We start from the raw sequence: 17,153 nt of genomic DNA on the forward strand, positions 1-17,153 counted from the left end.
TTGCCTGTAACAAATATTTTGGCTATTAAAAATAGTTCTCATGGGGACTCTCTGTCCCCCTCTTGTGTCTCCTTTCTGCCAAGATGGGTCCCAGCCTCTGGGTCCCTCTATCTTGCTGGCAAACAGCATCAGATTGGTGAATGACAGGTGGCTATTATCTAGCCTCAAGTGGTACTACTTTGGGCTGCGACTGCCTGGTTACCTCCATATCGGAAGGGGGCTCTGAAGCATCTTTGTCGGCTTCCTCATCTTCCTTGCCCCACCAACCTACAGCCACAGTGACAGGGAAGCTGGCCACCTTATCAAGCTGGCCTCACAAGCTGTGCAGATCCAGTGGCCCCTCCCCAGAGAGCCAGCATGGTGTACTGGTTAAGAGCGGTGGTTAGGAGTGGTGGACTCTAATCTGGAGAACCGGGTTTGATTCCCCACTCCTTCACATGAGCGGCAGACACTAATCTGGAACAGGGTTGGTTTCCCCACTCCTACACACGAAGCCAGCTGGGTGACCTTGGGCTAGTTACAGTTCTCTCCAAACACTCTCAGACTCACCTACCTCACAGAGTGTCTGTTGTGGGGGGGGGGGGAGGTGATTGTAAGCCAGTTTGATTCTTCCTTACATAGTGGTGAAAGTCAGCATATAAAAACCAACTCCTCTTCTTCCTCTTCTTCTATCTTTCCTTTCTCCCCATTGGGGACTCAAAGCAGTTTACAGCATTCTGCTCCCCTCCATTTTATCCTCACAACAACCTTTTGAGGTTGGTTTGAGGGTGTGTGATTGGCCCAAGGTCACACATCAAGTTTCCATGGCAAGCGGGAGTTCAAACCTGGGTCTCCCAGATCCTAATCTGACACTGTAACCATGCCACAGTCCCTATTTTCTGGTGGGGGTCCCCTATCAAATACTATTCCCACTTTACCCCTGTTTTTACCTTTGGGAAGAACCACTTTGAAGACCCCCCCTTGAACAGTGGAATATAACTATTGTAATAGACAGACAGACAGACAGACAGACAGACAGACAGACAGACAGACAGACAGACAGATAGATAGATAGATAGATAGATAGATAGATAGATAGATAAATAGATAGATAGATAGTTCTAGGCTAGTTTCTTATTTATCACCCTAGTATTCTAACAGTGTGATCTGATACAGATATACATTCTTCTAAAGCAAGAGCTAGGAGGAGCAAGCATATCACTCCCATTCTGCAGGTACTCCAGCTTGGATCTGGCAACCCTACCCCCTAATCCTCTGCCAGTTGCCGGGGGACCCTGCCATCCAAACCCTAAGACAGGTTAGAGAGGAAATTTGTGTGTGTGTTTGGGTACACATGTTCCCGTGCTTATTCCACAGTAGAAAAGTAGCATTTTAGTAGCACACAAATAATAAGCAGCAAACTGCTCCGAACTTTACTCCCTGGCACCTACACAAAGAATTGCAGTGCTTCGCTTGCAAAAGGCCTTGTAAATGAAACACAGAGATTCAATTAATGTCTCAGATTCAGAGGATAAATTTTTAAGAGCTCCCAGCCGCACTCCTTCCCGTCCCTTTCTTCGCTCCCTCCAAACAAGAGTCTGCGGACAGCTCTCCGGCCCCCTTTTTAACAAGCCACAATTAATTATAAATCAAATATCCATCAGGGAGGCTGAGACTGTGTTGCAATTATACAAGGCATTGCTTATGACCTGGAAATTACTATTTGGTTTACAAGGATATTGATTTGAAATGTGGGACGAAATGTGATTTCCTAATTATCACATGATGACTGGCAAGGTAGTTGTGAAATTTCATGGACAAAACTCGCCCCAAACTGCCTGGAATCCAGGAGAAACTAGCGAGGGGGTGCCTGAGAAAAAATTGTACAGCCTTTTCTGAGGAACACAAAGAGCCAATTTATGCGAGAGATCGAGGGCATAAAAAAGCACTGACCCATGTGGGGTTTTATGCTGTCTATCATCTCGCTGAAACAGTTCCAGCGCATGAACATGCTTCTTATCAATGGCTCAAACGTGTTGCCATGCGAATGGTCCACATGATGGGTTTGGTTTAGACTCTAGAGGGTTAATTTAAAAGCTATGAGATGAATAATGTGCCACTGAGCAGCAACTAACCCATGGTGACCCCACCTGTGGAGTGTTCATAGCAAGAGAGGAGCAGAGGTGGTTGGCCATTGCCTGCTTCTGTGTAGCAATGCTTGACTTCCTTGGTGGTCTCCAATCCAACTACTACCCAGGAGTCGACCCTGGAGAGCCAGCGTGGTGTAGTGGTTAGGAGCGACAGACTCTAATCTGGAGGACAGGGTTTGATTCCCCACTCCTCCACATGAGTGGGGGACTAATCGGGAGAACCAGGTTTGTTTTCCCACTCCTCCACATGAAGTCTGCTGGGTAGCCTTGGGCTAGTCACAGTTCTCTCAGAACTCTCTCAGCCCCACCTACCTCACAAGGTGTCTGTTGTGGGGAGAGGAAGGGAAGGCGGTTGTAAGCTGCTTTGAGACTCCTTAAAGGTAGAGAGAAGTGGGGTATCAAAACCAACTCTTCTTCTGTTGTCTCTTCCTCTGTTTTTATCTTGCCTTGAAAACCCCAAGGGGTCGCCATAAAGTCAGTTGCAATTTGACAGCAATTTCCACCACCAAGTACAGCAAGTGTGTTAGTTTTCATTTTGGCACACATTATTTAACAGGCCACTTTTAAAAAAAAATGTTACTGAGTTTCTCAAGCCTCAGGCAGAGGATGGAAACAAACAAACAAAAAAGAGTTGAAATCAAAAATCAATCAAAGCAAGCCACTGCTGTCTGGACCCTGGAAGGATCAGGAGGATTTGTAGGTTCTCCTTAGCCAAGTCCATCAGATTGGACTCGTTCACATCAACATCCGTTAGGCTTAATGGCCTTTTGCCCACTTTACTGCAACCCTGGCTCAAAGGAAAAGCTGACGACTACAGCACACGGGCAAATCTCCCCGACGACAGCTTCAGCGCTGCTTATGAACAATCTGATCCAGGCGAGCCATCGCTTCCGCGATAGACAGAAAATCGAACAGGCGCCAGAGAAACCCCACGCTTGCATTCGCCAAAAGCACACGTTTCCGCTCTGCAAGGCCAGATCAGCAACTGAGTAACAGAAGATGGAGAATCTTGTTCTTGCAAGGTGGTAAGAAACCAAAAAAGGAACGGGCACCCATCCGGAGTGATTTAGGTCATGCTCATCCAGAGCTTAACAAGACTAGACGTGGGAGGTCTACAATTAGATCTTTCCTTTTTTTTTAAATAGTAGGCAACTGGGGACCTAATTAACGTAAGGCAGGGTTGCCAACCTCCAGGTGGCGGCTGGAGATCTCCTGCTATTACAGCTGATCTCCAGGTGACAGCGATCTGTTCCCCTGGAGAAAATGGCCGCTTTGGCAATTGAACTCTACGACATGGAAGTCCCTCCCCTCTCCAAACCCAGCCCTCCCCAGGCTCCACCCTAAAAAATCTCCAAGTATTTCCCAACCTGGAGCTGGCAACCCTAAACTGAGGCCATTGTATGGAGGGAAGAGGTATTTAACACTTCCACCACTAAGGGTTTTTTTTTTTCCTGATTGCAACTGCCCTCTCCCTCCCTTGCATATACACTCACAGATATTAACTTCAGGAGGAGAAAAAGAGAGATGTATCCCCTCTCTTTGCTTCTTTTTTTCCTTTCCAGGAGAATGGCAGAGGAGGATCAGTTTGGACTAGCAAAACTGTGCAGAGGTTAAAAGGTTCGATCCCTCCTTTTATTGCTCTCCTTCTCCCATGCTTTGACAGCTACATGCCTTCTAAAATGGGGAAGGTCCCAGGTTCAATCCCCAGGATCTCCAGTGGAAAGGATCAGGTAATAGGGATGTGAGAGGCATCTGCCTGAGACCCAGGAGTAGGGTTATTATGGGAACAGTGGATTTTTAAAAAATGAAATTCACTTTTTTAGATAGAGCCATCATATTCTGTTTTTTTCCCCTCTGTTAAAAGAGGATTTCTCTTTCATTTCTCTTTGAAGAGAAATCAGTACATCCTTTTGTAACTTGGGGCCTTGCGGTGGTTTTATGTTGCACACCACAAGGTGGTGCTGTAACAGGAGGACAGGAAGGCTTGGGAAGCCTGCCTCTGAGCAGCTACAGAGGGAAATTCTACAATTTTGCACAACCTCCCATCCTTGCCCCTCCTCTCACTGAATTTATCTTTGATGGAAACAGAACTGATTAGAAACAGACTCCAAATTCCTAAAAAAGAGACAAAGAAATTGACTGTTTGATTTCAGGGTGAAATGGCATGTGGAGGAATGAAGAGAATTTCTCTGAGAAATGCTACCATGTAATATATGATGTGGAAGACCTCTGCCTGAGACCCCGCTGAGCCGCTACCAGCCAGGAGACAATACCATCACAGTGTGATGTCCATCACAGTGTAGCCAACGTTGCTTGCCCTCCCTTACGTCATGAAAACTGCCTGTGCAAAGAAAGATGTCCTGTCAAGGAGGAGGCTAATAAGGGATACATTAAGTGGGAAACTTGGCACATTCAGTCAATTGCTTTGCCAAGCATTGATTCATCTAAGCTGGAAAATAAAATCAACATGGATGAATGATGCTTCCAAATTTCTCCGTGAGTGGAATTCTCCCCAGAATATACCGTTAGAATCTGAGTTATTCATGTCATGATATGGAACTGCATATATACTATTTTTTTTTTTTTTTGCCCACTTCCACTTCTGTGACCCTTATTTGGCGAGCTGGGGAAACATACTGGACATTTATTCTCATTAAGAAATTATTACGGAAGTACGAAGGACAGCAAATATTTTACATATCTTGAAATGCCCATTCTATGCATGTGTAAAGAGCCCCATGGCGCAGAGTGGTAAGCTGCAGAACTGCAGTCCAAGCTCTGCTAACAACCTGAGTTCGATCCCACCGGAAGTCGGTTTCAGGTAGCTGGCTGACTCAGAAGGTTGACTCAGCCTTCCATCCTTCCGAGGTCGGTAAAACGAGTACCCAGCTTGCTGGGGGTAAAGGGAAGTTGACTGGGGAAGGCACTAGCAAACCACCCTGTAAACAAAGTCTGCCTAGTAAACGTCGGGATGTGACATCATCCCATGGGTCAGGAATGACCTGGTGCTTGCACAGAGGGGACCTTTACCTTTTTATCTTTTATGCATATGTACAAAAAATAAGTTTGCAGAATGGTGCAATTGGTCATCAGAAGGATGCTAAACATGACCCTCGAGGCAGTAAAGAGTGGAACAACCAGCATTTGTCCAATCTTAGCCCAAGCCAAATATAGCCCCTCCCCCCACTGTGGCACTTCTAATTGACTCCTGAGTTTGCAAAAGGAAGGCGAGTCATCCCTGACTACCCAGTTCATTTTCTTTTGCATTTTCATCCCTACCTGAATACTCGCTGCACGCTTACACTGAATTATTCAACCAGCCTTATATGACATAGGGCCAAAGCCATAAAAGAGAAATTATAACAGTGTTCATCAGGCTATCACTGCACAAATAATGTAGCAAATAAAATCCCGTAAAACCTCCCCAGATTTATGGCTGTGCTCCATTGCTTATTAAAAATAGCTACAGTGAGCTTTCTCTCCCCCTTCTGTTTCAAACAGTTTTGTAAAAAAACATGAACGGTGCTCAGCCCTTCTCCCCATTGCAGCATGCTGTTTTAAAAATGGGAAGTCACACAGGGACGTAGCTTTGGAAAAGACAAAGACATACCCATCAAAGGAGAAAAGAGATGTGTTTCATGTGGATGTTCTGACTCGGCAGGAACGCCGCAAGGGATAACTGGACTATGAGCCCATAAAGACAGCCACTTTAACATGCAGGCCTGGAGCCTACGCATGGTCAGAGGAACATACTGGTGCAGGAGAACCTTCCCTGCCTTCCCTTTCCTCCAGCATCCTTCCTGAGTCCTTAGGGTTGGGAGTCCCGTATGGACAAATGGCCACACACACTACACTGATGGCCAGAGGTGGATCTACTGTGAAACTAATGAAGCTGAAGTTTCAGGGCCCCTAATCCCGGAGGGGCCCCCTGAAGCAACTTTTGTTTTTAATGAGTGAATTTCTCAACAAAATCGATGGAGTTTTTTAAGTGATAGAATCATAAGCCGATGGTACTTAACACTGACCTTAGAATATGCTCTAATACCCATTTCATATGGCCTCAAAATGTCCCTGTCATTGGTCAAATTTCACAATTTTCTCGGGGGCTTGCTGTGCTCGAACCACCAGCTGTAAGGGCTCACTGAGCTCCCCAGGGTCTATTCACAGCCTACATTTTGCCAGCTGAATTGTCAGATCCTTTGTTGGTGCATGGCTTAATAGTTCTGTAGTTTTATTTCATCACTGTATGGCCCATTTTCAAGGACTCCACCCCACCACCCTGTTCTCCACCGTTTGAGCCTCGGAGTCCTTGCAAGGGCAGAAAGGCCCTTTGGACTTTGTTGGAGGTTGTCCTATTGTTGCTGGTTGTGAAGGGCCCCCCCTAATAGTTCAAGCTTCAGGGCCCCAAAAATGTAGGTCCGCCACTGCTTATGGCTGCTGTGTAAAATAGGAAGTGGGGCCAAAAACCTCCTCTAATGCTTAGGTTTGCAAACTCTCTAGTGGAAGAGGCAAGAGGGGCAACTTTATCCTATCCCCCCTCCTCACTGCAGCCACCCATGTTGCATGGCTTTTTGTCCATGAGGGTCCCCCAATGCTTGGCATTGGGCTTTTTTGACCTGTACAGGTCGTTGCTAGGAAAGTGAAAGTGGGGCATCTTAATCTGATGTATCCAACCCACCTGCTGTAGTGGTTAGGAGCAGTGGACTCTGATCTGGAGAACCAGGTTTGATTCCCCGCTCCTCCACATGAGCAATGGACTCTACTCTGGTGAACTGGGTTGGTATCCCCACTCCTACAGATGAAGCCAGCTGGGTGACCTTGGACTAGTCACAGTGGTAGAGCCTCTGCTTGGCATGCAGAAGGTCCCAGGTTCAGTCCTCGCCATCTCCAGTTAAAGAGACCAGGCATTAGGTGAAGTGAAAGAAAGACCTCTGCTTGAGACCCTGAAGAGCCGCTGCTGGTTTGAGTAGACAATACTGACTTTGATGGACCAAAGGTCTGATTCAGTATAAGGCAGCTTCATGTGTTCATGATGTGTTCAAGAGTGGTGGTTTGGAGTGGTGGACTCTGATCTGGAGAACTGGGTTTGATTCCCCACTCCTCCACATGAGCGGTGGACTCTGATCAGGAGAACTGGGTTTGATTCCCCACTCCTCCACATGAAGCCAGCTGGGTGACCTTGGGCTAGTCACATTTCTCTGAATTCTCTCAGTCCCACCTACCTGTTGTGGGGAGAGGAAGAGAAGGAGATTATAAACCTGTCTGATTCTCCTTAAAACTTAGAGAATGTTGGCATATAAAAACTAACTCTTTTTGTTCTACATCTGCTCTTTGACTGCTGTAAACTCCTTGTTCTACTGAGAGAAAGCCATAGACCATCAGCCCCTCATGGGGTATGAGAACCGGCTCCAGAACTGCTGGCAATGCCATGCTAAACAGAGTTACACCCTTCTAAGACCACTGATAACCCTATCTTATCAGAACTCGGAAACTACGCAGGGTTGGCCCTGGTTAGTACTTGGATGGGAAACTACCAAGGGGGGTCTGGGGTTGTTATGCAGAAGCAGGCAATGGCAAACCACCTCTGAATGTCTCTTGCCTGGAAAATCCTACGGGGTCACCATAAGTCACCTGTGACTTCATGACACTGTCCAACACCACCAAGACTACTGAAGTCAATGGGCTTAAAGGGATATAAATCTGCTTAGGGTGACACTGATGGGTGCCTCTATGAACCATCTGGCATTGCAATTATTGCTGTGATGTATGATAAATGTATACATTGTTTGCACTTTTCACAACTAATGTAATGCTGTTTTCTAGAGCAGAAAAGGCCACCACCGTGGGGTGAGAATTTGGATATGATGTTCCTTTACAGTAAACCTGGTGATTGATTGCCAATGCACACCTTTAAGACAACATCTGCTCACAACAAGAGAAAGGAAACTATCCACCAGATGACTCAGATTTAATAACCTCATTTCCAGGAATTATTATTTGAAGTAAAAATGGCTGTTTCACTCATGACATGCTACATTAGCCATCTCTGCGTCGTCCCCCCAGACATTCTCATCTCGAATGCATAATTCTAAGATTTCACATCTTTCGATAGAATGGATTAGGTATTAAGAGTATGAAATGCAATTTCAGATGTGATCCAAATAATGTAGGATTGCTCTAGTTGGGATGTGACTAACCACATCTGTTCAGAAAGCAAATGTGGAGACTGGAGTGGCCCTTATGGGGAACTTTTGCAGCCCTTACCACAATAGTCCTTTTGCCTTACCATGACCCCATCATCCATGCCCAGTTATTTAGAACCCTGCCACTTCAAATAGCCTAAAAATGTATGCAGTGAAATCAGACAGCGTACAAAGGCGGCAAGACCATATGGAGGCCCAGAGATATAACGTCAGATGAATGGCACAATAAATATGAATGGGAATCAGGTATGAGTGGATACTCCTACGGCCCTGAATCCAGGATCCTGATAATCCAATCCAACTAAGAATGAGAAAGAGCTTTGAAAAAAAATCCAAATTTTGATCTGTGAGTAACAAACCTGTGAGCCTTTTTTCTGGTATAGTGGTTAAGAGGAGGGGTTGTGGCTCAGTGGTAGAGCCTCTGCTTGGCATGCATCAAGTCCAGCAGTCTGTTCACACAGTGGCCAACCAGGTGCCTCTAGGAAGCCACAAACAAGACGACTGCAGCACCACCATCCTGCCTGTGTTCCACAGCACCCAATATAATAGGCATGCTCCTCTGATACTAGAGAGAATAGGTATGCAGCATGACTAGTATCCATTTTAACTAATAGCCGTGAATACCCCTTTCCTCCATGAATATGTCCACTCCCCTCTTAAAGCCTTCCAAGTTGGCAGCCATCACCACATCCCGGGGCAGGGAGTTCCACAATTTAACTATGAGTTGTGTGAAAAAATACTTCCTTTTATCTGTTTTGAATCTGTCACCCTCCACCTTCAACAGATGACCTCGTGAACTAGTATTATGGGAGAGGGAGATAAACTTCTTCCTGTCCACTCTCTCCAAACCATGCATAATTTTATAGACCTCTATCATGTCACCCCTTAGCCGCCTTCTTTCCAAGCTAAACAGCCCTAAGCGTCTTAACCGCTCCCCATAGGACAGTTGCTCTAGTCCCCTAATCATTTTGGTTGCTCCTTTCTGCACCTTCTCAAGCTCTGTAATACCCTTTTTTAGGTGTGGTGACCAGAACTGTACACAGTATTTCAAGTGTGGTCTCACCATAGATTGTACAAGGGCAGTACGATATTAGCAGTTTTATTCTCTATTCCTCGTCTAATTTTGGCCAGCATGGAATTTGACTTTTTTACAGCAGCCCCAAGCTGGCTTGACATCTTCATTGAGCTATCCACTACCACCCCAAGATCCCTTTCTTGGTCTGTTGCTGCCAGCACAGATCCCATCAGTGTAGAATTCCATTACAAGATGGAATTCATATCTTGCCACACACAACTGTATCTATCATGATATAAATAAGTTCCAATACTTAGAGTGTCAGTTCTTATTTTCCATGATCATCTCATTCTAGCTCAGCAGACTAAGCTACTGCATAGATGTCTGAAAAAGTAAGAAAGGACTAGATTTAGAAGGGTATGAATGAAAACCCTTGGGAAACATATTCTGGACACATATCTGCAGCTATGTACATGCTGTTTACACTCTCAAAAGTTAAAGTCACAGACCAGACTGGCATCCCTCCTCCTTGTCTAGCCAGTGCTGCCGACATTGTGTGTATACCGTGCTTTCAAGTTGCAGCCAATGTATGGCAACCTTCTAGGACTTTCAAGGCAAATGACATTAAGAGGTGGTTTGCCATTGCCTGTCTGTGTTCATGACCCTGGACTTCCATGGTGGTCTCCCATCTAAATTCTAATCAGGGCCAACCTTGCTGAGCTTCTGAGATCAGATGAGATCGGGCAAGGCTGGGCCATCTGAGTCTGAGAGTGAAAATTTGGGTAAGCATCAGCACTTTGCAGAAACTTTGCCAAAGCTCTCTGAGTCCGGCCAGTTGTATCTACAGAATCAGCAAAAGCTGTCTCTGCCCATCTTTAGAAATATCTGATGAACAGCCTGGGCTGTCTTCCTGCGTTACGCCCACCCTGGGAAGTTTAAAAGCTCATGTCGCAGTCTAAATCTCCCCCCCCCCAGCCTTTTGGGAGCTAAGTCTACAAGAATAAACCAGTGCTTAATCTGGAGCTAGAGATGAAACTTCATTCCCAAGAAACACCAATTGCTATCAGCTTCACTGCTTGTCGCCTTTTATCTTATCTTGATTATACGGTTCTAATTTTCTCCAGGAGCGTTTCAAAAAGCCCCCAGAGCATTCGTTGTGAATTTTGATGGATGAGCTATGTGGGTCTGTCCATCCAGGTAGGTGCGAGACAAATAGCTAAGCAGGCTATGATCTTTGGGCAAATTATTCTCTGCAAGTACAATATATATCAATGAGTTATGTCAGCTTTCATATATGGAAGTGTCAGTTGTATTACCCTAGTGACGAAAGCACCAGTTAAAAGGGGGGCTGTCAAAGTGGAGGAGGAGATTCCTGGCTTGTCAGAAGAAATTAGGGAAAGATAGCTGAGGAAGGGCTTGCATTAATTCTGAGGTGGCAAAGCTTGTGGGGAATTGAGGGATCGAAACTAGTGAGGAATATAATGCGAGTCACATCAGGAAGATGCAAGGGAGCTGTGATCCCTTTGGCAACTGGAATTTGCTCTAATTAAAAATAATCCCAGCTACCCCCCAACCCCGGTCCTTGGGAACAAAAGAACATAAGAAAAGCCCTGCTGCATCAGACCAAGACCCATCAAGTTCAGCAGTCTGTTCACACAGCGGCCAACCGGGTACCTCTAGGAAGCCCAAAAAAGACGACTGCAGCATTATCCTGCCTGTGTTCCACAGCACCTAATATAATAGGCATGCACTTCTAATACTAGAAAGAATAGGTATGCATCATGGTATAGGGTTGCCAACCTCCAGGTGGTAGCTAGAGATCTCCTAGGGTTGCCAGGTCCCTCTTTGCCACCAACGGGAGGTTTTTGGGGTGGGGCCAGAGGAGGGCAGGGTTTGGGGAAGGGAGGGACTTCACTGCCATAGAGTCCAATTGCCAAAGAGGCCATTTTCTCCAGGTGAACTTATCTCTATCGGCTGGAGATCAGTTGTAATAACAGGAGATCTCCAGCTAGTACCTGAAGGCTGGCAACCCTAAGATCTCCCACTATTACAACTGATCTCCAGGTGACAAAGATCAGTTCAACTGGAGAAAATGGCCTCTTTGGAAGGGGGACTCTATTGCATTATACCCCACTGACGTCTCTCCCCTCCCCAAACCCTCTCAGGCTCCACCCCCAAAATCTCCAGGAATTTCCCAACTCGGAGCTGGCAACCCAAATGGCCATACACATGGGGCCAGTCTCCCACTGAATTCAGTAGGACTTAACAGGGTTTATCTTGGTCTGGATAGTGGTCTTGTGGTCTATGAGGCGCAAATCTACTCATTCTTTTAAATCGAACCTGCCCTCTTGCACATATTTCCGAGTCTGACCTCTGTCACTGGAAGGCGGGGGAAATCTCAAACAGTTTAGATTCTGACGGGTAATATACATTTACGTGACGCGCTGTAAGAGCAGCGTTTGCAGAAAGTGAACTGGAAGAGCTAATTAGCCGGATGAGGTTTCAGCAACGGATACAAAGAAATGTGCCTCCGCATTACACTTTCCCCCCCAAAAATGTTTTTGTTTATTACAAAGGTGAGGGTACTGCAGTGAAACTTCTGCATTAAAAATAGCACTTTGGGGTCAGTTTGTGTTGTCGGGGAATTGCGGGGAGGGCTATTCATTAATAGGTACTTTAAACAGTCGGCATTTAATGATGCACCGTATTCCCATTAGAAATCCAAAGCGGGAGAAGTTTGATGTACCGTGTTTTAAGTTCAGATATTAGTTCCCTGCAGTGCAGCAACCATTTTCAACAATATCCACATTATATGGGGAAAGTATGCTGATCAAATTAAAGGGAAGGATGTGTGTGTGGAGGGGGGGGGGGAGAGAAAGGCAGAACACTGAGATGAGCATGTGATCCATCCAGTTTCCAGGGGGTGCTGCAGAGTAGGACACTGTGTATCAGTGGCTGAGAACATAAGATGAAAGGCCACTGGTTCAAATCTTGCTGCCCTAAAAGGGCAGTCCTAAGCACAGTCTGTGATCATTGAAATCCAGGGGTTTAGAAAGTTGTGGTGGACTCTAACCTGGAGAACGGGGATTGATTCCCTACTCCTCCACATGGACGGTGAACTCTAATCTGGAGAACCGGGTTGGTTTCCCCACTCCTCCACATGAAGCCTGCTGGGTGACCTTGGGCTAGTCACAGTTCTTTCAGAACTCTCTCAGCCCACAGGGGTGTAGAGGAGAGTGACAAGGGTGATCAGGGGCCTGGAGACCAAGCCCTATGAAGGGACACGGCTGCTCTTTTTACATATTTAAAGGGCTGTCACTTAGAGGAGGGCAGGGAGCTGTTCCTGTTGGCAGCAGAGGATGGGACTCGCAATACTGGGTCTAAATTGAGGGCGGAAAAGTACCGGCTGGATATTAGGAAAAAGTTTTTTTTACAGTAAGAGTTGTTTGACAGTGGAATCAGCTACCTAGGGAGGTGGTGAGCCCCCCCTCACTGGCAGTCTTCAAGCAGAGGCTGGACAAACACTTGTCAGGGATGCTCTACGCTGATCCCGCATTGAGCAGGGGGGTTGGACTAGATGGCCTGTGTAACCCCTTCGAGCTCTGTGATTCTATGATTTAATGGCAAACCACCTCCGAACGTGTCTTACCTTAAAAACCCTACAGGGTTGCCATAAGTCATCTGTGACTTGACGGCACGCACACAACTCCGCTTAAGACTGCATTGTAGGTGGCCATGCGTAATACGAAGGCAGGAATATTTGCCTCAGAAAGCAAGGAAGGCCCCCACTAGATGGTCTGTCTAGTGCAGCATCTTGTTCCCTGCAGTGGCCAACCAGATGGCCCTGGAAAGCACATATGCAGAGCTTAGGGGCAAGCCTTCCCTCTGAACTGGGGGATTCATTTAACTATCATGGCTAATCATCCTTGATGTGGACTGTTCTCCTCTGTTTAATCCCCTTGGAAAGCCATCCAAGCTAGTTATCATCATGATACCTGCGGCAGTGAGCGCCCTAAGATAATTTGGCATTGTGTGAAGATGTCCTTTCATCTGCAAAACTGAATCGATCCACCAGGCCTACAACTGACAGCAGCTGCAGGTTGTCATCTGTGCTGGCCTCCCTACCCACCCCCCTTTTCATGTTTTAATTATGTGGGGGAACTGACCGTCTGGCTGGGTCTCTCAGCAGTGTTCACAGTTGAACTATTCTCTCCAGGATCAGAGGAGCCTGCCTATTACATTAGGTGCTTTGGAACACAGGTAGGATAATGCTGCTGCAGTCGTCTTGCTTTGTGGGCTCCCTAGAGGCACCTGGTTGGCCACTGTGTGAACAGACTGCTGGATTTGCTGGACCTTGGTCTGATCCAGCGAGGCTTTTCTTATGCTCTTATGGCTTTAAGAGTGGAGTGGACATGTTCATAGAGAAGAGGGCTATCCATGGCTATTAGTCAAAATGGATACTAGTCATACATACCTATTATCCCCAGGATCAGAGGAGCATGACTATTATATTAGGTGCTGAGGAACAAAGGCAGGATAATGCTGCTGCAGCCATCTTGTTTGTGGGCTCCCTAGAGGCACCTGGTTGGCCACTGTGTGAACAGACTGCTGGACTTGATGGGCCTTGGTCTGATCCAGCGTGGCCTTTCTGATGTTCTTAAGGCTTTAAGAGGGGAGTGGATGGAGAAGAGGGCCATCCATGGCTACTAGTCATGATGCATACCTATTCTCCCCAAGATCAGAGGAGCATGCCTGTTTTATTAGGTGCTGTGGAACACAGGCAGGATGGTGCTGCTGCGGTCATCTTGTTTGTGGGCTTCCTAGAGGCACCTGGTTGGCCACTGTGTGAACAGACTGGTGGACTTGATTGACCTTGGTCTGATCCAGCATGGCTTTTTTATGTTGTTAATGTTCTTAACTAGTGCCGTCTGGTTACATTAATCTGATTTATATTAATGAATATGTATTATGGTTTTAATAGTTTTAAGTATGGATTTATTATGGTTTTATTGTTTTATTGCTATTATTCTGTTGTTACCTGCCCTGAGCCTGGCTTGCTGGGGATTGAGGGTGGGGTAGAAGTCTAAACGAACAAACAAATAAATAAATCTGTCCTAAGTCTACTGCCCATGAGGTTCGTTGGATGTTGTCTAGTTTTAGTGTGTATGTGGGGGAGAGTCAAAGTTCTTTCTATCCACCTTCTCCATGCTATGTATCATTTTATAAACCTTTATAATATTCCTCATTAATTGGCTTTCTTCTGATATGAAAAGCACCAGGTTCTTTAGCCTTTCCATAGAGAATTTTTGCCTTTCTTTGTAGGTAGCTGTAATGATCACTTGAGATAATATCGTGAAAGCACTTTGAATACTTTTGCAATGATATAGAAATTACATACCTTTTATTACAATTATTTTTCCTATTACCAGTAACAACAACAACAACAATTCCTCAGCAGGCTATAATGCCATACAGTTCACTCTTCAAAACATTTATTTGCTCCAGGAGAATGGATATTTGTTATCTGGAGATCAGTTCTTATTCCAGGAGATCACCAGGTCCAACTGGAGGTTGGCAACCTCATCTTTATTTCTTGTTTCTTCATCTACTGTGCTGGAATGACCTGACACAATGTTGGAAAGTTAGTAACTATACATGCCTATTCTTTTTAATGATTAGGCTTTATACAAGGCCATATGTTTTCATTTCTGTGAACACTGTATAATAAATATTATAATTTTGTTATGATTTTTAGCTCAACTTTAAGGTTCTTAGTTTAGTTCAGGTTGAGTTTTTAGCCCTTTTCCCCTCTTTTCAATGGTTCCACAAAAGAAAACCAATCCTAGGGTAGGGCCTTTAACTTTGCAAAGACGTTGTTGTGGTTTAAAATAGGGCTTCCAGCCAACTAGGGCCTGGAGATCTCCCAGAATTACAACTGATCTCCAGGCGACAGAGATCAGTTCCCCTGGAGAAAATGGCTGCTTTGGAGGGAGGACTCTGAGGCAACATATCCTGCTGAGGTCCCCCTCCCCCACAGATCCTGCCCTTCCTAGGCTCTGCCCCCCAAATCTCCGGGAATTTCCGAAGCCAGAGTTAGCAACCCTAGTTTAAAAACTCCCTGCAGCTTTTAACACAGTATCTCCATATCATTCTCACACCCCATGGCCACACAAATCCAAAGATAGGGAGATCAAATAATTAAGGTTGCCAGGTCCCTCTTTGCCACCGGTGGGAGGTTTTTGGGGCAGAGCCTGAGGAGGGTGGAGTTTGGGGAGGGACTTCAATGCCATAGAGTCCAATTGCCAAAGCGGCCATTTTCTCCAGCTGAACTGATCTCTATTGGCTGAAGATCAGTTGTAAAAGCAGGAGATCTCCAGCTACTACTTGGAGGCTGGCAACCCTACAAATAATGGATCTCTTTCTTTCTTTCTTTCTCTCTCTCTCCTGCACCTAATAATTATGAACAAATGAAAAACTGAGGGGGATTTTTTTGAATATTTCAGTCATTTCCCAAAGAGGAATGTGCCATTTCTCTGTGTAGGAGGAGAGGAGTAAAGGACTTGATGCCTTCTGAATGGTAGGAAGTGAAATACTCCAATACTGGAAGAATTGATTATTTTTTCCATCCGGGGTAATGAAGAAATTCACATAATGCAGCCCTAATAAATAAACCTGGAGAGTCACAGGAAGAAGGGACTGTAAATTTAAAAGCGGGCTTAATTTGTTTACAGTGAGGAACCAGCTGCCTTTGAAGGAGCGACAACCCGCGAATGTTAATTTGGCTCCACGCCGATGCCTCAGCGTTAATGACTGTGTCGTTTTTACATATGGCTGCATTTCATTGTGATCTTTTCAACCACCCGTACGAAAAGCTAACCGTTCTCCCGAACACTCTGAATCATTAACCTGAGTTATAATTCACACGGCAACAGATTATGACAGCTATCCGGGCATTTATATGCATGAACCTTGAATGCGTTTCTGGCTCCCTAACGAGGCATAATTCATAGGGCCCGAGTCGACAGCTAATTTTGAACAGAGGTGGTATTTTAAATGGAAGAAGGGCCAGAAATGTTGCCTCTTTCTCCTGGCTGGCTCCCTCTCAAGCCAAGAACACAACCAGAGTTACAACCATCATTTAGCCCCAAAAGGAGGCACGGGGTGCTTTAAATCCCCACATGTGACAGTGTAAGTGTAACGTTTGCAGTCTACACCAAGAAAGCAAAAAGATAACTGGGGTTGCCAACCGCTAAGTGAGGATTGGCGATCTCCCACAATTATGACTGATCTCCAGAAAACAGCGATTAGTTCCCCTGGAGAAAATGCCGCTTTGGAGGGCGGATTCTATACCTTCACACAACGCATCGTTAAATTGTGGAACTCCCTGCCCCAGGATGTGGTGATGGCGGCCAACTTGGAAGGCTTTAAGAGGGGGCTAGACATGTTCATGGAGGATAGGTCCATCCATGGCTACTAGTCCAAATGGTGGACTAGTAGCCATGGATGGTGATGTATACCTATTCTCTCTAGTATCAGAGGAGCATGCCTATTATATTAGGTGCTGTGGAACCCAGGCAGGATAATGCTTCTGCGGTCATCTTGTTTGTGGGCTTCCTAGAGGCACCTGGTTGACCACTGTGTGAACAGACTGCTGGACTTGATGGTCCATGGTCTGATCCAGCAGAGCCTTTCTTATGTTCCAATGTCATCCCCTGCTGCAGACATGTGAGAAATGGATGGTAGGACAGGACCACTCACTTGGTTGGACTCTGTGCTACATCCCCTCTCCATGATCACCACTCTCTG

General features: G+C 45.8%; 1 protein-coding gene across 1 annotated transcript in view; it reads right to left on the bottom strand.

The window, feature by feature from the left end:
* NAALADL2 (N-acetylated alpha-linked acidic dipeptidase like 2) overlaps nt 1-17,153 on the bottom strand; it is a 438,734-nt gene that overhangs the window by 76,720 nt on the left and 344,861 nt on the right. The window lies entirely within an intron of this gene.

This window comes from Euleptes europaea, chromosome 5 (genome assembly GCF_029931775.1).
Source record: "Euleptes europaea isolate rEulEur1 chromosome 5, rEulEur1.hap1, whole genome shotgun sequence".
Classification (NCBI taxonomy): Eukaryota; Metazoa; Chordata; class Lepidosauria; order Squamata; family Sphaerodactylidae; genus Euleptes; species Euleptes europaea.